At 40.3% G+C, this 23,470-nt stretch overlaps 1 long non-coding RNA gene across 1 annotated transcript in view; it reads left to right on the top strand.

Annotated features, from left to right (window-relative positions):
• Window positions 1-23,470, top strand: part of LOC117203822 (uncharacterized) — a 65,448-nt gene that overhangs the window by 15,326 nt on the left and 26,652 nt on the right. The window contains exon 4 of the long non-coding RNA XR_004486729.2: window positions 8,923-9,036. This is a non-coding gene — a long non-coding RNA (uncharacterized LOC117203822). The remainder of the gene's footprint in view (window positions 1-8,922; window positions 9,037-23,470) is intronic.

Raw genomic sequence — 23,470 nt, 5'->3', positions numbered from 1 at the left:
CACCTCTACACTGGGAGACCCCCTCCCTCCAACTGCGCTGGGCCTGAACTCCACCCACGCACCCTCACTCAGGGCCCTACTGCCAAACTCCAGAACTCCACACTCCAGACGCCTTCCTTTCTACATGCTGCCTCTCCCCTTCTGCTCGGGTCCTAAGCAGAGGCCCTGCCCCACATTCAAACGTCACCCCACCACCCGCCTAGGTCCTACCTCACCCTAAACCCTGCCCCTGCCTAAGTTCCACCCCCCACCTAAACTCCGCTCCCGTAGCCAAGTCTTTTGTTTTTCTTTTTTCCTCTTTTAGATTGGGGTTCTGTTTTACCTTGTTGATTCATTGTTGTTTTTCCTAATAAATCTTTTATTTTTCTAACTTTATTTTATTCTTTATACTTTGTTATTGTTCTCTCCTTTTAGCTTGTTCCCACCCCACCCCCCCTTTTTTTTTCTGTTGTGGTTTTATTTTACCTTGCTGCAGTTGTTTCACTTATAGTTTTATTTTTCCTAATATATCTAATTTTATTTTGTTTTTTATCCTTTGCTATTGTACTGTTCATTTCTTTCTTTCTTTCTTTCTTTTTTTTTTTTTACTGCGCCACAAAGCTTGAGAGATCTTGGTTCCCAGGCCAGAGGTCAGGCCCAAGCTCCTGTGGTAGGAGTTCCAAGTCCAAACCGCTGGACTAACACAGAACCTCAGACCCCAGGGAATATTTATAGGAGTTAGGCTTCCCGGAGGTCCTCATCTCAGCACCAAGACCCAGCTCTATCCAATTGCCTGCAAACTCCAGGGCTGGACGTCTCAGGCCAAACAACCAGTAAGAAAGGAATATAGCACCATCTACCAAAAAAAAGAAAAAAATGAAACAACAAAAAAATATGTTACAGATGAAGGAGAAAGGTAAAAACCTACAAGACCAAATAAATGTAGATGAAATAGGCAAGCTACCTGAAAAAGAATTCAGAGTGGTGATAGTGAAGATGACCCAAAATCTCGGAAACAGAATGGAAAAAATACAAGAAACATTTAACAAGGATCTAGAAGAACTAAAGAGCAAACAAACAGTGATGAACAACACAGTTACTGAAATTAAAAATACTCTAGAAGGAATCAATAGCAGAATAACTGAGGTAGAAGAACGGATAAGTGAGCTGGAAGATAAAATGGTGGAAATAACTACTGCAGAGCAGAATAAAGAAAAAAGAATGAAAAGAATTGAGGACAGTCTCAGAGACTCCGGGACAACATTAAACGCACCAACATTCAAATTATAGGGGTTCTAAAGAAGAAGAGAAAAAAAAAGGGTCTGAGAAAATATTTGAAGAAATTATAGTCGAAAACATACATAACATGGGAAAGGAAATAGTCAATCAAGTCCAGGAAGCACAGAGACTACTGTCCAGGAAGCATAGAGAGTACCATACAGGATAAACCCAAAGAGAAACAGGCCGAGACACATATTAATCAAACTATCAAAACTTAAATACAAAGAAAAGATATTAAAAGCAGCGAGGGAAAAGCAACAAATAACATAAAAGGGAATCCCCATAAGGTTAACAGCTGATCGTTCAGCAGAAACTTTGCAAGCCAGAAGGGACTGGCAGGACATATTTAAAGTGATGAAAGGGAAAAATCTACACCCAAGATGACTCTACCGAGCAAGGATCTCATTCAGATTTGACGGAGAAATTAAAAGCTTTACAGACAAGCAAAAGCTGAGAGAGTTCAGCACCACCAAACGAGATTTACATCAAATGTTAAAGGAACTTCTCTAGGCAGGAAACACAGGAGAAGGAAAAGACCTACAATAACAAACCCAAAACAATTAAGAAAATGGGAATAGGAGCATACATATCAATAACTACCTTAAATGTAAATGGATTAAATGCTCCAACCAAAAGACATAGACTGGCTGAATGGATACAAAAACAAGACCCATACATATGCTGTCTACAAGAGACCCACTTCAGACCTAAGGACACATACAGACTGAAAGTGAGGGGATGGAAAAAGATATTCCATGCAAATGGAAACCAAAAGAAAGCTGGAGTAGCAATTCTCATATCAGACAAAATAGACTTTAAAATAAAGAATATTAGAAGAGACAAAGAAGGACACTACATAATGATCAAGGGATCATTCAAGAAGAAGATATAACAATTGTAAATATTTATGTACCCAACATAGGAGCACCTCAATACATAAGGCAAATTCTAACAGGCATAAAGAGGAAATCAACAGTAACACAATAAGAGTAGGGGACTCTAACACCCCACTTTCGCCAATGGACAGATCATCCAAAATGAAAATAAATAAGGAAACACAAGCTTTAAATGATACATTAAACAAGATGGACGTAATTGATATTTATACGACATTCCTCCAAAAAACAACAGAATACACTTTCTTCTCAAGTGCTCATGGAACATGCTCCAGGATAGACCATATCTTGGGTCACAAATCAAGCCTTGGTAAATTTAAGAAAATTGAAATCATTTCAAGCATCTTTTCCAGCCACAATGCTATGAGACTAGATTTCAATTACAGCAAAAAAAAAAAAAAAACTGTAAAAAACACAAACACATGGAGGCTAAACAATACACTACTAAATAACCAAGAGATCACTGAAGAAATCAAAGAGGAAATCAAAAAATACCTAGAAACAAATGACAATGAAAACACAACGACCCAAAACCTATGGGATGGAGCAAAAGCAGTTCTAGGAGGGAAGTTTATAGCTATACAAGCGTACCTTAAGAAACAAGAAACATCTCAAATAAACAACTTAACCTTACACCTAAAGCAATTAGAGAAAGAAAAACAAAAAAAAACCCAAAGTCAGCAAAAGGAAAGAAATCATAAAAATCAGATCAGAAATAAATGAAAAAGAAAAGAAGGACACAATAGCAAAGATCAATAAAACTAAAAGCTGGTTCTTTGAGAAGATTAACAAAATTTATAAACCATCAGGTGGACTCATTAAGAAAAAGAGGGAGAGGACTCAAATCAATAAAATTAGAAATGAAAAAGGAGAAGTTACAATGGACACTGCAGAAATACAAAGCATCCTAAGAGACTACTACAAGCAACTCTATGCCAATAAAATGGACAACCTGGAAGAAATGGGCAAATTCTTAGAAAGGTATAACCTTCCAAGGCTGAACTAGGAAGAAATAAAAAATATGAACAGACCAATCACAAGGAATGAAATTAAAACTGTGTTTAAAAATCTTCCAACAAGCAACAGCCCAGGACCAGATGGCTTCACAGGTGAATTCTAGCAAACATTCAGAGAAGAGCTAACACCTATCCTTCTCAAACCCTTACAAAATATAGAAGAGGAAGGAACACTCCCAAACTCATTCTACAAGGCCACCATCAACCTGATACCAAAAGGAGACAAAGATGTCACAAAGAAAGAAAACTACAGGCCAATATCACTGATGAACATAGATGCAAAAATCCTCAACAAGGGCTTCCCTGGTGGCGCAGTGGTCGAGAGTCTGCCTGCCGATGCAGGGGACATGGGTTCGTGCCCCCGTCTGGTAAGATCCCACATGCCGCGGAGCAGCTGGGCCTGTGAGCCATGGCCACTGAGCCTGTGCGTCTGGAGCCTGTGCTCCGCAACGGGAGAGGCCACAACAGTGAGAGGCCCATGTACCATCAAAAAAAAAAAAAAAAAAATCCTCAACAAAATATTAGCAAACAGAATCCAATAGCACACTAAAAGGATCATACACTATGCTCAAGTGGAGTTTATCCCAGGAATGCAAGGATTCTTCAATATACGCAAATCATTCAATGTGATACACCATATTAACAAATTGAAGGATAAAAACCATGTGATCATCTCAATAGATGCAGAAAAAGCTTTTGATAAATTCAACACCCATTTATGATAAAAACTCTCCAGAAAGTGGGCACAGAGGGAACCTACCTCAACATAATAAAGGCCATATACGACAAACCCACAGCGAACATCATTCTCAATGGTGAAAAACCGAAACCATTTCCACTAAGATCAGGAACAAGACAAGGATGCCCACTCTCACCACTCTTATTCAACATAGTTTTGGAAGTTTAGCCACAGCAATTAGAGAAGAAAAAGAAATAAAAGGAATCCAAATCGGAAAAGAAGCAGTAAAGCTGTCACTGTTTGCAGATGACATGATACTATACATAGAGAATCCTAACGATGCTACCAGAAAACGACTAGAGCTAATCAATGAATTTGGTAAAGTAGCAGGTTACAAAATTAATGCACAGAAATCTCTTGCATTCCTATACAGTAATGATGAAAAATCTGAGAGAAATCACAGCAAGATCCTTTTTGACCCACCTCCTACAGAAATGGAAATGAAAACAATAATAAACAAACGGGACCTAATGAAACGTAAAAGCTTTTGCACAGCAAGGGAAACCATAAATAATACGAAAAGACAACACTCAGAATGAGAGAAAGAATGGGATAAGGAGGGTGGTAGGGAGACGCAAGATGGAGGGGATATGGAGATACATGTATGCATATAGCTGATTTACTTTATTAAACAGCAGAAACTAACAACATTGTAAAGCAATTATACTCCAATAAAGATATTAAAAAAAATATAGGAGTTGGTTGAAAAATACAAAAAAATCCCTAGGTGTTGCAGAGCATTACAAAAGATTGGAGTTATTTTAAAGCAGGTCTATTGTGGCCTAACTGATAAACCAAGAATGACACAGATTTAATGTGTGCAATTTTATGAGTTTGGACACATGCTCACACTTGTGAGATCTTTACCACAACCAAAGCAATAGACATACACATCACCTCTCAAAGTTTCCTTATGTCCTTTTGTTTGTTTGTGATAAGAACACTTAACACCCTCTCTTTTAAATTAATTTATTTATTTTTGGCTGAGTTGGGTCTTCGTTGCTGCGCACGGGCTTTCTCTAGTTGCCGTGAGCAGGGGCTGCTCTTCGTTGCAGTGCGCGGGCTTCTCATTGCGGTGGCTTCTCTTGTTGCGGAGCACGGGCTATAGGCCTGTGGGCTTCAATAGTTGTGGCACATGGGCTCAGTAGTTGTGGCTCGTGGGATCTAGAGCACAGGCTCAGTAGTTGTGGCGCACGGGCTTAGTTGCTCCGTGGCATGTAGGATCTTCCCGGACCAGGGCTCGAACCCATGTCCCCTGTATTGGCAGGCGGATTCTTAACCACTGCGCCACCAGGGAAGTCCCACTTAACACACTCTTAACAAATTTTGAACGAGGGACTGAAATCAGGCATTGACTTCCAAGTACACTGTAGGTGACAAGGACAAATTTGAATGGGGAAGTTGTTGGTTCGGTGAGATGCTGACCTCCAGGAAATGATGCAATCCAGGAAGTTATATATTTCACATAAAGTCACAACCAGGAAGTGGTGCTTTAGTTCCAGTGAAAAGCACGGGAGGCATTGTGGCTGAGGCTGCACAGGGAGCTTCCTGAGCAAATGGCTTGGGGTTGGATGCTGAGCTTTGCAGGAGAATTGATGGCGGGTTCATAAAGGAGAAGAAAGGCAGGGAGGGATGGACCACCCCTTGGGGAGGAGGCAGGCCCTGAGGGGGGCGCCCCATCACAAGCATATTCTTGAAATGACACAGGATCAGGAAGCAGGCTTCTTCCAGTATCCATAGTTGACCCCTTTCATCATGAAGGAAGAACAGCTGAAAAGAATAGATGTTTTGAATACTACCGTGAAGCAGAAGAAAACCAAGACAATGTTTTAGTTAAATAAGGAAAGTAAAGAAAAAGAAAGGAAGTACAAACCTCAAAGCACCAGTAGCAAATGTCCACCAGGAACATGAGAAGTTATGGGAAAGATCTCAAAGAAGACAACAACAACAACAACAACAAAAAAACAACAACAACAAAAAAAAAAAAAAAAAACAAAACAAAACAAAAAAAAAGAAGACAACAAATTCTGTCCCTTTCTGTTGTAAAGCATCAAATATGACTTCTAGCTTTAGGGTTCCAACCATGGCCAGAGAGTGTGGATCCCTCTGACCTCGGGACACAAAGGGAGTTTACGAATTCTGGAACCATATCAGTTCCAGAAACCCCTTCCAGTCACCTCCAAGATGCCAGGGCAGAATAATAATGGGACAGTAAAAAAAGGGTTCCCAGGATACAGCGAACATCACATTTTTAGATCAACGAGAAAGGAGGCAGAACATTTTTCTCCTAAAGTTTTCCAAATGCCCCATACTCCAAAAAAAACTCTCAGCAGAAGTATGAAAGAGAAAAAAAGCTAACAATGAAAGAAAAGGTAAGATGAAGTTGGAAGGAGAGCTGACCACTTTAAGAAGTATGAAAAGGGTGACAAAAAGAAGAGAGGCATGAAAAATTAGGATCCCCTGATGGGAACTTTATCCAGAGCCTGAAGTGAGTGCAACGGCTTGGACCTCAGAGGGTCTGGTGGACTGGAAGAGATGCTTCCTCCTGAGAACCTCAGCAGCCCAGTTCTTTACGGGAAGATGAAACTTTAGTCCTCTTCTTGGCTTTCCTGGTAGAGAACTGATTCCTTAAAAATTGCCTTTAGGGACTTCCCTGGTGGCACAGTGGTTAAGAATCTGCCTGCCAACGCAGGGGACATGGGTTTGATCCCTGGTCTGGCAAGATCCTACATGTCGCAGAGCAACTAAGCCCGTGTACCACAACTACTGAGCCTGTGCCCTAGAGCCCACGACCCACAACTACTGAAGCCCACGCTCCTAGAGCCCATGCTCTGCAACAAGAGAAGCCACTGCAATGAGAAGCCCATGCACCACAATGAAGAGTAGCCCCTGCTGTGGAAGCGCAGAGTCCTACCCACTGGACCACCAGGGAATTCCCTCTCCTGAAATCATCAATGACTTTGTGTGCTCAGACCTACTCCACCACCTCAGCCTAGACTGGACCTTTCCAAAAAAAAGGATTCCTTTTAGGATCATTCATAGACAGCACCCCCCGCACATCCTGGTGTAAAGATCTTAAATTTTACTTTAATTGGTATCTGGTGAAAGAGAAATTCAAGTCAGCTCGGGAAGATTCCAGGGGGTCAAAAGAACTTAGAAATGGAGGAAACAATATGAAAAGTGCTAAAGGAAAATGAACTGTCTTGTAGTCATTTAAATACTATTAGTATTTGATAAGTGACTTTAGTAGATGATTGTGCTGAATCATTTCCCAAGTAATACAGTAGTACAGGTCAGTACTATATTTCTCTGAATCTGGGTTGGTTCTTCTTTTTTTTTTTAAACTCACAAGGTCCGTAGTGTCCTTTTATACCCAATCATTTCTTGGTGTTTCTGATGACATTGGTGCAGGGATGAAGGAAAACGTTGTCTGGAATTAAATGACCTCCTAACAACAACAACAGGTTCGGTAAAAACATTCAAATAATTTGGAAGTGTACAAAGTGAAGTCCCTATCACTCGCTCACAATCGGGGATTTGGAGTAAATATCTTTTTTTTTTTTTTTTTGTGGTACGCGGGCCTATCACTGCTGTGGCCTCTCCCGTTGCGGAACACAGGCTCCGGATGCGCAGGCTCAGCGGCCATGGCTCACGGGGCCAGCTGCTCCGCGGCATGTGGGATCTTCCCGGACCAGGGCACGAACCCCTGGAGTAAATATCTTTAATTGTTTAATTATCCTTCTAGACCTTTTATTATCTATCTGTCAGATTGATACATGACTACTGACATCTATTGGAATGTCCTCAGCCTGTGCTAACTGCCCTGCAGACTCCTTTTAAATTTTTTTAACAAGACAATACATTGTGGACATGTGTTAAGGTTGCCGTATGAAGATTTACTTCATTCTTTATCATGGTTACACTGTTTCCCTCAGTGTAGATTTATAACAATACATATATATATTTTATTGAAGTATAGTTGATTTACAATGTTGTGTTAGTTTTAGGTGTACAGCAAAGTGCTTCAGATACGTATATATATATATTCTTCTTCAGATTCTTTTCACTTGTAGGTTATTATAAAATACTGAGTATAGTTCCCTGTGCTATACAGTAGGTCCTTGTTGGTTACCTGTTTTATGAGTAGTAGTGTGTATTCGTTAATCCCAAACTCCTAAGTTATCCCCCCCCGCCCCGATAATAATATTAACTAACTCACTTCGGAACATTCAGGCTTCTCAATTTTTTTTTTTTTTTTTTACAATTTCAAAAGAGTATATTTGTATCATGCTAAGAGCACAGACTAGAAACAGGCTGCCTGGGTGCAATCCTCTTTCTGCAGCTTTCCCCTCTGTGTCCAGTCTCCGTAACTGTAAAACGGGGAGAATTAGCCCCACCTCATAGGACTGCGAGGCTTAGATGAGTTTATATTGTAGAGCTCTTTGCACTATGTCTCCACGTCACACATTCTTGCTATAGTTATTCCATATGTCTTTGCAACTTGTGCTAGAATTTCTGTAAGATCGCTTTCTAGAGTGAGAATTTGTGAGATTAGACTGACCATTTAAACTGGAGCTTAGAATACCTGCCAAAATTTCAAATACGTGTGCTCTTTGACCCAGCAATGCCAGTTCTGGAAATTTATCCTACAGATAGACTAGCAGGCTTGCAAAATGACACGTCTGCAAGGTTATTCATTGCGGTATTGTTTGTAACAGCAATAGACTGGAAACTAATAGGAGACCAGTTAAATAATTTATGGCTCAACCACACAATGGATTACTATATAGCCACTTTAAAAAAAAAAAGGAGAGGCTCTCTTTGCACCAATACAGAATGATATCCAAGATGTATTTTTAAGTGAAAATAAGAGTGTAATAGCTAACACTTGTATCCCATATTTCATCAATTCTAAGATGTGCATTTTTTCACTTTGTGACGTACTTGAAATGAGGATGTGTTATAGTCAAAGGCATGTCATAATTTAATTGGATGTTTTTTTCTTTCCTAGTCCATAAAATAATGATGTGTCTTACATACGTGGCATTTTGGACCTGAGGAAATACAGCCATGCTTACCCAGTATGAGGCACTGTCCATTTCAATCTCACAACGACCCTGTGAGGGTAAGTACTATTATTTTCTACATTTCACATGTAAGGAAGTAAGATTTGATCTTGGGCAGTCTCACTCCAGAGCTCATGCACTTGGACTTCTGATACCACACCTCCTTATGGTGACAGCACCACATGTCACATATAGGTGGCTCACTGTGTGCCAGGCCCTGTCCTAAGGGCTTCATACATATATTTGCTCATCTAATCCTCAAATAACCATATGAGACAACCTTATTATACAGGTGAGGAAATCGAGGCACTAAGAGGTTATGAAACTTGCTTAAAGTCACAGCTAATTTGTGGAAGAACTGGGGTTTAAACATGGGCAATCTGGCTTCAGAGATCATGCTCTTAATGCTACCTTTTGTGTAAAGAAGGGGGGTAGTTATGATATATTCCTTTTTGAAAAATATCTTAGAAGTAATTTAAAAAGTGATGCAAGTGTATCATCAGTAGGGTAGCACATAGGAAATGAGTAATTGGAGGATGCAAAAGTTTTTATTGCACACCTTTTAAAATATTTATTTATTTATTTATGGCTGTGTTGGGTCTTCGTTTCTTTCTTTCTTTTTTTTTTTTTTTGTATTTTTTTACAGATCTTTTCCTGTAATTGATATCTAGTCTCATAGCGTTGTGGTCAGAAAAGATACTTGATACAATTTCAATTTTCTTAAATTTACCAAGGCTTGATTTGTGACCTAAGATATGATCTATCCTGGAGAATGTTCCATGAGCACTTGAGAAAAATGTGTATTCTGTTGTTTTTGGATGGAATGTCGTATAAATATCAATTAAGTCTATCTTGTTTAATGTATAATTTAAAGCTTGTGTTTCCTTATTTATTTTCATTTTGGATAATCTGTCCATTGGTGAAAGTGTGGTGTTAAAGTACCCTACTATGAATGTGTTACAGTCGATTTCCCCTTTTATGGCTGCTAGTATTTGCCTTATGTATTGAGCTGCTACTATGTTGGGTGCATAAATATTTACAATTGTTATATCTTCTTCTTGGATCGATCGCTTGATCATTGTGTAGTTTCCTTCTTTGTCTCTTGTAATAGTCTTTATTTTAAAGTCTATTTGGTCTGATATGAGAATTGCTACTCCAGCATTCTTTTGGTTTGCATTTGCATGGAATATCTTTTTCCATCCCCTTACTTTCAGTCTGTATGTGTCTCTAGGTCTGAAGTGGGTCTCTTGTAGACAGCTTATATATGGGTCTTGTTTTTGAATCCATTCAGCCAATCTGTGTCTTTTGGTGGGAGCATATAGTCCATTTACATTTAAGGTAATTATCGATATATATGTTCCTATTCCCATTTTCTTAATTGTTTTGCGTTCGTTATTGTAGGTCTTTTCCTTCTCTTGTGTTTCCTGCCTAGAGAAGTTCCTTTAGCATTTGTTGTAAAGCTGGTTTGGTGGTACTGAACTCTCTCAGCTTTTGCTTGTCTGTAAAGGTTTTAATTTCTCCATCAAATCTGAATGAAATCCTTGCTGGATAGAGTAATCTTGGTTGCAGGTTTTTCTCCTTCATCCCTTTAAATATGTCCTGCCAGTCCCTTCTGGCTTGCAGAGTTTCTGCTGAAAGATCAGCTGTTAACCTTATGGGGATTCCCTTGTGTGTTATTTGTTGTTTTTCCCTTGCTGCTTTTAATATGCTTTCTTTGTATTTAATTTTTGGCAGTTTGATTAATATGTGTCTTGGCGTATTTCTCCTTGGATTTATCCTGAATGGGACTCTCTGTGTTTCCTGGACTTGATTAACTATTTTCTTTCTATATTAGGGAAGTTTTCAACTATAATCTCTTCAAATATTTTCTCAGTCCCTTTCTTTTCCTCTTCTTCTTCTGGAACACCTATAAATTGAATGTTGGTGCATTTAATGTTGTCCCAGAGGTCTTGAGACTGTCCTCAGTTCTTTTCATTCTTTTTTCTGTGTTCTGCTCTGCAGTAGTTATTTCCATTATTTTATCTTCCAGGTCACTTATCCATTCTTCTGCCTCAGTTATTCTGCTATTGATCCCATCTAGAGTATTTTTCATTTCAGTTGTTGTGTTGTTCATTGTTGTTTGTTTCATCTTTAGTTCTTCTAGGTCCTTGTTAAATGTTTTTTGCATTTTGTCTATTCTATTTCCAAGATTTTGGATCATCTTTACTATCATTATTCTGAATTCTTTTACAGGTAGACTTCCTATTTCCTCTTCATTTGTTAGGTCTGGTGGGTTTTTATCTTGCTCCTTCATCTGCTGTGTGTTTTTCTGTCTTCTCATTTTGCTTATCTTACTGTGTTTGAGGTCTCCTTTTTGCAGGCCGCAGGTTCGTAGTTCCCGTTGTTTTTGGTGTCTGTCCCCAGTGGCTAAGGTTGGTTCAGTGGGTTGTGTAGGCTTCCTGGTGGAGGGGACTAGTGCCTGTGTTCTGATGGATGAGGCTGAATGTTGTCTTTCTGGTGGGCAGGTCCACGTCTGGTGGTGTGTTTTGGGGTGTCTGTGGACTTATTATGATTTTAGGCAGCCTCTCTGTTAATGGGTGGGGTTGTGTTCCTGTTTTGCTAGTTGTTTGGCATAGGGTGTCCATCACTGTAGCTTGCCAGTCGTTGAGTGAAGCTGGGTGCTGGCGTTGAGATGGAGATCTCTGGGAGATTTTTGCCGTTTGATATTATGTGGAGCTGGGAGGTCTCTTGTGGACCAGTGTGCTGATGTTGGCTCTCCCACCTCAGAGGCATAGCACTGACTCCTGGCTGCAGCACCAAGAGCCTTTCATCCACCCGGCTCAGAATAAAAGGGAGAAAAAGTAGAGAGAAAGAATTAGTAGAAGTAGGAAGAAAGAAAGAAAGAAAGGAAGGAAGGAAGAAGATAAAGTAAAATAAAATAAATATAATAAAGTTATTAAATTAAAAAATAATTATTAAGAAAAAAATTAAAAAACAAAACAAAAAAATAGACGGATAGAACCTTGGGACAAATGGTGGAAGCAAAGCTATACAGACAAAATCTCATACAGAAGCATACACATACACACTCACAAAAAGAGGAAAAGGGGAAGAAGTCATAAATCTTGCTCTCAAAGTCCACCTCCTCAATTTGGGATGATTCGTTGTCTATTCAGGTATTCCACAGATGCAGGGTACATCAAGTTGATTGTGGAGCTTTAATCCGCTGCTTCTGAGGCTGCTGGGAGAGATTTCCCTTTCTCTTCTTTGTTCTCACAGATCCCAGGGGCTCAGCTTTGGATTTGGCGCCGCCTCTGCGTGTAGGTTGCTGGAGGGCGTCTGTTCTTAGCTGGGACAGGACGGGGTTAAAGGAGCCGCTGATTCGGGGACTCTGGCTCACTCAGGCCAGTGGGGGAGGGAGGGGTACGGAGTGCAGGGCGAGCCTGCGGTGGCAGAGGCCTGAGTGACGTTGCACCAGCCTGAGGCTCGCCGTGCATTGTCCCGGGGAAGTTGTCCCTAGATCCTGGTAACCTGGCAGTGGCGGGCTGCACAGGCTCCCCGTAGGGGAGGTGTGGATAGTGACCTGTGCTCGCACACAGGCTTCTTGGTGGCGGCAGCAGCAGCCTTAGCGTCTACTGCCCGTCTCTGGGGTCCGCGCTTCTAGCCGCGGCTAACGCCCGTCTCTGGAACTCCTTTAAGCAGCGCTCTTGGGTATTCGTTTGTGTGCGAAGGCTTTCTCTAGTTGCGGCAAGCGGGGGCCACTCTCAATCACGGTGCGCGGACCTCTCACTGTCGTGGCCTCTCTTGTTGCAGAGCACAGGCTCCAGACGCGCAGGCTCAGTATTTGTGGCTCACGGGCCTAGTTGCTCCGCGGCATGTGGGATCTTCCCAGACCATGGCTCAAACCTGTGTCCCCTGCATTGGCAGGCAGATTCTGAACCACTGTGCCACCAGGGAAGCCCTTAAAAATTTTAATTTAATTTTATTTACTTATTTTATTGAGGTATAGTTGATTTATAATGTGTTTGTTTCAGGTGTAAAACAAAGTGATTCAGTTATATATATATATATATATATATATATATATATATATATATATATATATATATATATATATAGTGTTGGCCAAAATGTTCATACGGTTTTTTCTGTAAGATGGCTCTAGTAGCACTTAGTTGTCTTTAACTTCATTCGAAACAATTTTGTTAGATTGTATGTGACAGCTGTCATATCAGTGTGCATTTAAAAGAAGACATCAAAATTGGTGAATTTTTGTGTAGCCATTTTACTATTGAAGATGGAAGAAAAAAGCAACATTTTCAGCATATCATGCTTTATTATTTCAAGAAAGGTAAAAACACAACTGAAACGCAAAAGAAGATTTGTGCAGTGTATGCAGAAGGTGCTGTGACTGACCGAACATGTCAAAAGCGGTTTGCAAAGTTTTGTGCTGGAGATTTTGCACTGGATGATTCTCCACGGTCGGGTAGACCAGTTGAAATTGATAGCGATCAAATCAAGACATTAACTGAGAACAACCAATGTTATACCAGGCGGGAGATAGCCGACATACTCAAAATATCCAAATCAAGCACTGAAAATCATTTGCAACAGCTTGGTTATGTGAATCAATTTGATGTTTGGTTTCCACAGAAGTTAAGCGAAAAAAACCTTGACCATATTTCTGCATGCGATTCTCTACTGAAATGTAATGAAAACGTTGTGTTTTAAAAACAAATTGTGACAGGTGATGAAAAGTGGGTACTGTACAACAATGTGGAATGGAAAACATCGTGGTGCAAGCAAAATGAAACACCACCAACTACACCAAAGGCCGGTCTTCATCCAAAGAAGGTGATGTTGTGTGTATGGTGGGATTGGAAGGGAGTCCTCTATTATGGGCTTCTTCCAGAAAACCAAATGATTAATTCCAACAAGTACTACTCCCAATTAGACCAACTGAAAGCAGCACTCGACGAAAACGTCCGGAATTAGTCAACAGAAAATGCAGAATCTTGCATCAGGATAACCCAAGACCGCATGTTTCTTTGATGACCAGGCAAAAACTGTTAGAGCTTGGCTGGGAAGTTCTGATTCATCTGCTGTATTCACCAGACATTGCACCTTTGGATTTCCATTTATTTAGGTCTTTACAAAATTCTCTTAATGGAAAAAATTTCAATTCCCTGGAAGACTGTAAAGGGCATCTGGAACAGTTCTTTGCTCAAAAAGATAAAAATTTGGGGGAAGATGGAATTATGAAGTTGCCTGAAAAATGGGAGAAGGTAGTGGAACAAAATGGTTGAATATATTCTTCAACAAAGTTCTTGGTGAAAATGAAAAATGTGTCTTTTATTTTTAGTTAAAAACTGAAGGTACTTTTTGGCCAGCCCAATATATATATTTTTCAGATTCTTTTCCATTATAGGTTATTACAAGATATTGAATACAGTTCCCTGTACTATACAGCAAGTCCTTGTTGTTCATCTATTTTATTATAGTAGTTTGTGTCTGTTAATCTCAAACTCCCAATTTATCCCTTCTCCTCTTTCCCCTTTGGTAACCATAAATTTGTTTTCTATGTCTGTGAGTCTATTTCTGTATTGTAAATGAGTTCATTTGTATCATTTTTTTAGAGTCCACATATAAGTGATATTGTATGATATTTGTCTTTCCCTTCTGACTTACTTCACTTAGTATGGTAATCTCTAGGTTCATCCATGTTGCTGCAAATAGCGTTATTTCATTCCTTTTTTATGGCTGAGTAATATTTCATTGTGCATATATGCCACATCTTCTTTATCCATGTAGCTGTTGATGGACATTTAGGTTGCTTCCATGTGCTGGCTATTGTAAATAGTGCTGCTATGAACATTGGGGTGTATGTGTCTTTTTCTTTTTTAAAATTTTTATTGGAGTATAGTTGATTTACAATGTGTTAGTTTCAGGTGTACAGCAAACTGAATCAGTTATACATATATCCACTCTTTTTTAGATTCTTTTCCTGTGAAAGCCATTACAGAGTATTGAGTAGAGTTCCCTGTGCTATACAGTAGGTCCTTATTATTAGTTATCTATTATACATATGCATGTGTCTTTTCAAATTAGAGTTTTTGTCTTTTCCAGATATATGCTCAGGAATGGGATTGCTGGATCACATGGTAACTCTATTTTTAGTTTTTTAAGGAACCTATGTGCTGGTCTCCATAGTGGCTGCACCAATTTACATTCTCACTGACAATGTAGGAGGGTTTGCTTTTCTTCACACCCTCTCCAGCATTTATTATTTGTAGTCTTTTTTTTTTTTTTTGCGTTGTCAAACTTGGACTTTATCTTTTTTTTTTTTTTTTTTGTGGTATGCGGGCCTCTCACTGCCGCGGCCTCTCCCGTTGCGGAGCACAGGCTCCGGACGCGCAGGCCCATCGGCCACGGCTCACGGGCCCAGCCGGGCCCAGCTGCTCCGAGGCATGTGGGATCTTCCTGGACCGGGGCACGAACCCGCGTCCCCTGCATCGGCAGGCGGACTCCCAACCACTGCGCCACCAGGGAAGACCTGGACTTTATCTTTTATTTTATCATGATTCAATTTCTTAATTCATGTGATTCAGGATTTGCCAGAATTAGAAGCTGTCTCCTCAAGTAGTGTAGGTCTAATTTAGGTGTTTTCTTTTTTTTAAATCTTTATTGGAGTATAATTGCTTTACAATGGTGTGTTAGTTTCTGCTTTATAACAAAGTGAATAAGTTATACGTATACATATGTTCCCATATCTCTTCCCTCTTGCTTCTCCCTCCCTCCCACCCTCCCTATCCCACCCCCCCAGGCGGTCACAAAGCACCAAGCTGATCTCGCTGTGCTATGCGGCTGCTTCCCACTAGCTATCTACCTTACGTTTGGTAGTGTATAAATGTCCATGCCTCTCTCTCCCTTTCTCACAGCTTACCCTTCCCCCTCCCCATATCCTCAAGTCCATTCTCTAGTAGGTCTGTGTCTTTATTCCTGTCTTACCCCTAGGTTCTTCATGACATTTTTTTCCTTAAATTCCATATATATGTGTTAGCATACAGTATTTGTCTCTGTCTTTCTGACTTACTTCACTTTGTATGACAGACTCTAGGTCTATCCACCTCATAACAAATAGCTCAATTTTGTTTCTTTTTATGGCTGAGTAATATTCCATTGTATATATGTGCCACATCTTCTTTATCCATTCATCCGATGATGGACACTTAGATTGTTTCCATCTCTGGGCTATCGTAAAGAGAGCTGCAATGAACATTTTGGTACATGAATCTTTTTGAATTATGGTTTTCTCAGGGTATATGCCCAGTAGTGGGATTGCTGGATCATTTGGTAATTCACTTTGTAGATTTTTAAGGAACCTCCATACTGTTCTCCACAGTGGGTATATCAATTTACATTCCCACCAACAGTGCAAGATGGTTCCCTTTTCTCCACACCCTCTCCAGCATTTATTGTTTCTAGATTTTTTGATTATGGCCATTCTGACTGGTATGAGATGGTATCTCATTGTGGTTTTCATTTGCATTTCTCTAATGATTAATGATGTTGAGCATTCTTTCATGTGTTTGTTGGCAGTCTGTATATCTTCTTTAGAGAAATGTCTATTTAGGTCTTCTGCCCATTTTTGGATTGGGTTGTTTTTTTGTTATTGAGCTGCATGAGCTGCATATAAATTTTGGAGATTAATCCTTTGTCAGCTGCTTCATTTGCAAATATTTTCTCCCATTCTGAGGGTTGTCTTTTGGTCTTGTTTATGGTTTCCTTGCTGTGCAAAAGCTTTGAAGTTTCATTAGGTCCTATTTTTTAATTTTTGTTTTTATTTCCATTTCTCTAGGAGGTGGGTCAAAAAGAACCTTGCTGTGATTTATGTCATAGAGTGTTCTGCCTATGTTTTCGTCTAAGAGTTTGATAGATTCTGGCCTTACTTTTAGGTCTTTAATCCATTTTGAGCTTATTTTTGTGTATGGTGTTAGGGAGTGATCTAAATTCATACTTTTTTTATTTATTATTTTTTTTTATTTTTTGGGGTACGCGGGCCTCTCACTATGGTGGCCTCTCCCGTTGCGGAGCACGGGCTCTGGATGCGCAGGCTCAGCGGCCATGGCTCACGGACCCAGCCACTCCACGGCATGTGGGATCTTCCTGGACTGGGGCACGAAACCGTGTCCCCTGCATTGGCAGGTGGACTCTCAGCCACTGAGCCACCAGGGAAGCCCTAATTTCATTCTTTTACATGTACCTGTCCAGTTTTCCCAGCACCACTTATTGAAGAGGCTGTCCTTTCTCCACTGTACATTCCTGCCTCCTTTATCAAAGATAAGGTGACCATATATGCATGGGTTTAACTCTGGGTTTTCTATCCTGTTCCACTGATCTATCTTTCTGTTTTTGTGCCAGTACCATACTGTCTTCATTACTGTAGCTTTGTAGTATAGTCTGAAGTCAGGGAACCTGATTCCTCCAGCTCCATTTTTCATTCTCAAGATTGCTTTGGCTATCTGGGGTCTTTTGTGTTTCCATACAAATTGTGACATTCATTGTTCTAGTTCTGTGAAAAATGCCAGTGGTAGTTTGATAGGGATTGCACTGAATCTATAGATTGCTTTGGGTAGTATAGTCATTTTCACAGTGTTGATTCTTCCAATCCAAGAACATGGTATATCTCCGCATCTGTTTGTATCATCTTTAATTTCTTTCATCAGTGTCTTATAATTTTCTGCATACAGGTCTTTTGTCTCCTTAGGTAGGTTTATTCCTAGATATTTATTCTTTTTGCTGCAATGGTAAATGGGAGTGTTTTCTTGATTTCACTTTCAGATTTTTCATCATTAGTGTATAGGAATGCCAGAGATTTCTGTGCATTAATTTTGTATCCTGCAACTTTACCATATTCATTGATTAGCTCTAGTAGTTTTCTGGTAGCATCTTTAGGATTCTCTATGTATAGTATCATGTCATCTGCAAACAGTGACAGCTTTACTTCTTCTTTTCCAATTTGTATTCCTTTTATTTCCTTTTCTTCTCTGATTGCTGTGGCTAAAACTTCCAAAACTATGTTGAATAAGAGTGGTGGGAGTGGGAAACCTTGTCTTGTTCCTGATCTTAGTGGAAATGGTTTCAGTTTTTCACCATTGAGGACGATGTTGGCTGTGGGTTTGTCATATATGGCCTTTATTATGTTGAGGAAAGTTCCCTCTATGCCTACTTTCTGCAGAGTTTTTATCATAAATGGGTGTTGAATTTTGTCAAAAGCTTTCTCTGTATCTATTCAGATGATCATATGGATATTCTCCTTCAATTTGTTAATATGGTGTATCATGTTGATTGATTTGTGTATATTGAAGACTCCTTGCATTCCTGGAATAAACCCCACTTGATCCTGGTGTATCCTGGTGTATCCGTTTCATGTGCTGTTGGATTCTGTTTTCTAGTATTTTGTTGAGGATTTTTGCATCTATTTTCATCAGTGATATTGACCTATAGTTTTCTTTCTTTGTGACATCCTTGTCTGGTTTTGGTGTCAGGGTGATGGTGGCCTCGTAGAATGAGTTTGGGAGTGTTCCTCCCTTTGCTATATTTTGGAAGAGTTTGAGAAGGATAGGTGTTAGCTCTTCTCTAAATGTTTGATAGAATTCGCCTGTGAAGCCGTCTGGTCCTGGGCTTTTGTTTGTTGGAAGATTTTTAATCACAGTTTCAATTTCAGTGCTCGTGATTGGTCTGTTCATATTTTCTATTTCTTCCTGATTCAGTCTTGGCAGGTTGTGCATTTCTAAGAATTTGTCCATTTCTTCCAGGTTGTCCGTTTTATTGGCATAGAGTTGTTTGTAAGTAGTCTCTCATGGTCTCTTGTATTTCTGCAGTGTCAGTTTTTACTTCTCCTTTTTCATTTCTAATTCTATTGATTTGAGTCTTCTCCCTTTTTTTCTTGATGAGTCTGGCTAATGGTTTATCAATTTTGTTTATCTTCTCAAAGAACCAGCTTTTAGTTTTATTGATCTTTGCTATCTTTTCCTTCATTTCTTTTTCATTTATTTCTGATCTGATTTTTATGATTTCTTTCCTTCTGCTAACTTTGGGGGATTTTTGTTCTTCTTTCTCTAATTGCTTTAGGTGTAAGGTTAGGTTCTTTATTTTGAGATGTTTCTTGTTTCTTAAGGTACACTTGTATAGCTATAACTTCCCTCTTAGAACTGCTGTTGCTGCATCCCATAGATTTTGGGTCATTGTGTCTCCATTGTCAGTTGTTTTTAGGTATTTTTTAATTTCCTCTTTGATTTCTTCAGTGATCACTTCGTTATTAAGTAGTGTATTGTTTAGCCTCTATGTGTTTGTATTTTTACAGATCTTTTCCTGTAATTGATACCTAGTCTCATAGCGTTGTGGTCGGAAAAGATACTTGATACGATTTCAATTTTCTTAAATTTACCAAGGCTTGATTTGTGACCCAAGATATGATCTATCCTGGAGAATGTTCCATGAGCACTTGAGAAAAATGTGTATTCTGTTGTTTTTGGATGGAATGTTGTATAAATATCAATTAAGTCCATCTTGTTTAATGTATCATTTAAAGCTTGTGTTTCCTTATTTATTTTCATTTTGGATGATCTGTCCATTGGTGAAAGTGGGGTGTTAAAGTCCCCTACTATGAATGTGTTACTGTCGATTTCCCCTTTTATGGCTGTTAGTATTTGCCTTATGTATTGAGCTGCTACTATGTTGGGTGCATAAATATTTACAATTGTTATATCTTCTTCTTGGATTGATCCCTTGATCATTATGTAGTGTCCTTCTTTGTCTCTTGTAATAGTCTTTATTTTAAAGTCTATTTTGTCTGATATGAGAATTGCTACTCCAGCTTTCTTTTGGTTTCCATTTGCATGGAATATCTTTTTCCATCCCCTTACTTTCAGTCTGTATGTGTCTCTAGGTCTGAAATGGGTCTCTTGTAGACAGCTTATATATGGGTCTTGTTTTTGTATCCATTCAGCCAATCTGTGTCTTTTGGTGGGGGCATTTAGTCCATTTACATTTAAGGTAATTATTGATATGTATGTTCCTATTCCCATTTTCTTAATTGTTTTGTGTTCGTTATTGTAGGTCTTTTCCTTCTCTTGTGTTTCCTGCCTAGAGAAGTTCCTTTAGCATTTGTTGTAAAGCTGGTTTGGTGGTGCTGAACTCTCTCAGCTTTTGCTTGTCTGTAAAGCTTTTAATTTCTCCATCAAATCTCAATGAGATCCTTGCTGCGTAGAGTAATCTTGGTTGCAGGTTTTTTTCCTTCATCCCTTTAAATATGTCCTGCCAGTCCCTTCTGGCTTGCAGAGTTTCTGCTGAAAGATCAGCTGTTAACCTTATGGGGATTCCCTTGTGTGTTATTTGTTGTTTTTCCCTTGCTGCTTTTAATATGTTTTCTTTGTATTTAATTTTTGGCAGTTTGATTAATATGTGTCTTGGCGTATTTCTCCTTGGATTTATCCTGAATGGGACTCTCTGTGTTTCCTGGACTTGATTAACTATTTCCTTTCCTATATTAGGGAAGTTTTCAACTATAACCTCTTCAAATATTTTCTCAGTCCCTTTCTTTTTCTCTTCTTCTGGAACCCCTATAATTCGAATGTTGATGCATTTAATGTTGTCCCAGAGGTCTCTGAGACTGTCCTCAGTTCTTTTCATTCTTTTTTCTTTATTCTGCTCTGCAGTAGTTATTTCCACTATTTTATCTTCCAGGTCACTTATCCGTTCTTCTGCCTCAGTTATTCTGCTATTGATCCCTTCTAGAGTATTTTTCATTTCATTTATTGTGTTGTTCATTGTTGTTTGTTTCATCTTTAGTTCTTCTAGGTCCTTATTAAATGTTTCTTGCATTTTGTCTATTCTATTTCCAAGATTTTGGATCATCTTTACTATCATTATTCTGAATTCTTTTACAGGTAGACTTCCTATTTCCTCTTCATTTGTTAGGTCTGGTGGGTTTTTATCTTGCTCCTTCATCTGCTGTGTGTTTTTCTGTCTTCTCATTTTGCTTATCTTACTGTGTTTGAGGTCTCCTTTTTGCAGGCTGCAGGTTCGTAGTTCCTGTTGTTTTTGGTGTCTGTCCCCAGTGGCTAAGTTTGGTTCAGCAGGTTGTGTAGGCTTCCTGGTGGAGGGGACTAGTGCCTGTGTTCTGGTGGATGAGGCTGGATCTTCTCTCTCTGGTGGGCAGGTCCATGTCTGGTGGTGTGTTTTGGGGTGTCTGTGGACTTATTATGATTTTAGGCAGCCTCTCTGTTAATGGGTGGGGTTGTGTTCCTGACTTGCTAGTTGTCTGGCATAGGATGTCCAGCACTGTAGCTTGCTGGTCGTTGAGTGAACCCGGGTGCTGGTGTTGAGATGGAGATCTCTGGGAGATTTTCGCTGTTTGATATTTTGTGGAGCTGGGAGGTCTCTTGTGGACCAGTGTCCTGAAGTTGGCTGTCCCACCTCAGAGGCACAGCAGTGACTCCTGGCTGCAGCACTAAGAGCCTTTCGTCCACATGGCTCAGAATATAAGGGAGAAAAAGTAGAAAGAAAGAATTAGTAGAAAGAAAGAAAGGAGGCAGGGAGGAAGGAAGGAAGAAGGGAAGGAGGGAAAAAAAGAAAGAAAGAAGATAAGGTAAGATAAAATATAATAAAGTTGTTAAAATAAAATAGTTACTAATAGAAAAAAAGAAAAAATTAAAAAACAAAAACAAAACGGATGGATAGAACCCTAGGACAAATGGTGGAAGCAAAGCTATACAGACAAAATCTCACACGGAAACATACACATACACACTCACAAAAAGAGGAAAAGTGGAAAAAATCATTAATCTTTCTCTCAAAGTGCACCTCCTCAATTTGGGATGATTCGTTTTCTAAAGGAGGGAAGGAAGGAAAGAAAAAAGAAAGAAAGAAGATAAAGTAGAATAAAATAAAGTTATTGAAATAAAAAATAATTATTAAGAAAAAAATATTTAAAAAAAGGATGGATAGAACCCTAGGACAAATGGTGTAAGCAAAGCTATACAGACAAAATCTTACACAGTGGCATACAGATACACACTCACAAAAAGAGGAAAAGGGGAAAAAATCATAAATCTTTCTCTCAAAGTCCACATCCTTAATTTGGGATGATTCGTTGTCTATTCATGTATTCCACAGATGCAGGGTACATCAAGTTGATTGTGGAGCTTTAATCCGCTGCTTCTGAGGCTGCTGGGAGAGATTTCCCTTTCTCTTCTTTGTTCTCACAGATCCCAGGGCCTCAGTTTTGGATTTGGCGCCGCCTCTGCGTGTAGGTCGCTGGAGGGCGTCTGTTTTTCGCTCAGACAGGACGGGGTTAAAGGAGCCTCTGATTCGGGGGGCTCTGGCTCTCTCAGGCCGGGGGGAGGGAGGGGCAAGATGCGGGGCGGTCCTGCGGCGGCAGAGGCCGGCGTGATGTTGGCACCAGCCCGAGGCACACCGTGCGCTCTCCCGGGGGAGTTGTCCCTGGATCCCGGGACCCTGGCAGTGGCGGGCTGCACAGGCTCCCCGGAAGGAGGGCGTGGATAGTGACCTGTGCTTGCACACAGGCTTCTTGGTGGCGACAGCAGCAGCCTTAGCGTCTCATGCCCGTCTCTGGGGTCCGCGGCTTTTAGCCGCGGCTTGCTCCCGTCTCTGGAGCTCCTTTAAGCAGTGCTCTTAATCCCCTCTCCTCGCGCACCAGGAAACAAAGAAGGAAGAAAAAGTCTCTTGCCTCTTCGACAGGTCCAGACTTTTCCCCGGACTCCGTCCCGGCTAGCCGTGGCGCACTAACCCCCTGCAGGCTGTGTTCACGCCGCCAACCCCAGTTCTCTCCCGGCGCTCCGACCGAAGCCCGAGCCTCAGCTCCCAGCCCCGCCCGCCCTGGCGGGTGAGCAGACAAGCCTCTCGGGCTGGTGACTGCCGGTTGGCCCTGATCCTCTGTGCGGGAATCTCTCCGCTTTGTCCTCTGCACCCCTGTTGCTGCACTCTCCTCCGTGGCTCCGAAGCTTCCCCCTATGCCACCCACAGTCTCCGCCCGTGAAGGGGCTTCCTAGTGTGTGGATACCTTTCCTCCTTCACAGCTCCCTCCCACTGGTGCAGTCCCGTCCCTATCCTTTTGTCTCTGTTTATTCTTTTTTCTTTTGCCCTACTCAGGTACGTGGGGGGTTTCTTGCCTTTTGCGAGGTCTTCTGCCAGCGTTCAGTAGGTGTTCTGTAGGAGTTGTTTCACGTGTAGATGTATTTCTGGTGTATCTGTGGGGAGGAAGGTGATCTCTGCGTCTTACTCTTCCGACATCTTCCCGGAAGTCCTATTTGTAGTCTTTTTGATGATGGCCATTCTGACTGGTGTGAGGTGATACCTCATTGTAGTTTTGATTTACACTTCTCTAATAATTTGCAATATTGAACATCTTTTCACATGCCTGTTGGCCATCTGTATATCCACTTTGGAGAAACGTCTACTTAGGTTCTGCCCATTTTTTATTTTTATTGA

This window comes from Orcinus orca, chromosome 2 (genome assembly GCF_937001465.1).
Source record: "Orcinus orca chromosome 2, mOrcOrc1.1, whole genome shotgun sequence".
In the NCBI taxonomy this organism is placed as follows: domain Eukaryota; kingdom Metazoa; phylum Chordata; class Mammalia; order Artiodactyla; family Delphinidae; genus Orcinus; species Orcinus orca.
Note: the sequence above shows the minus strand (reverse complement) of the source record. Positions and strands in the feature narration are given on the sequence as shown.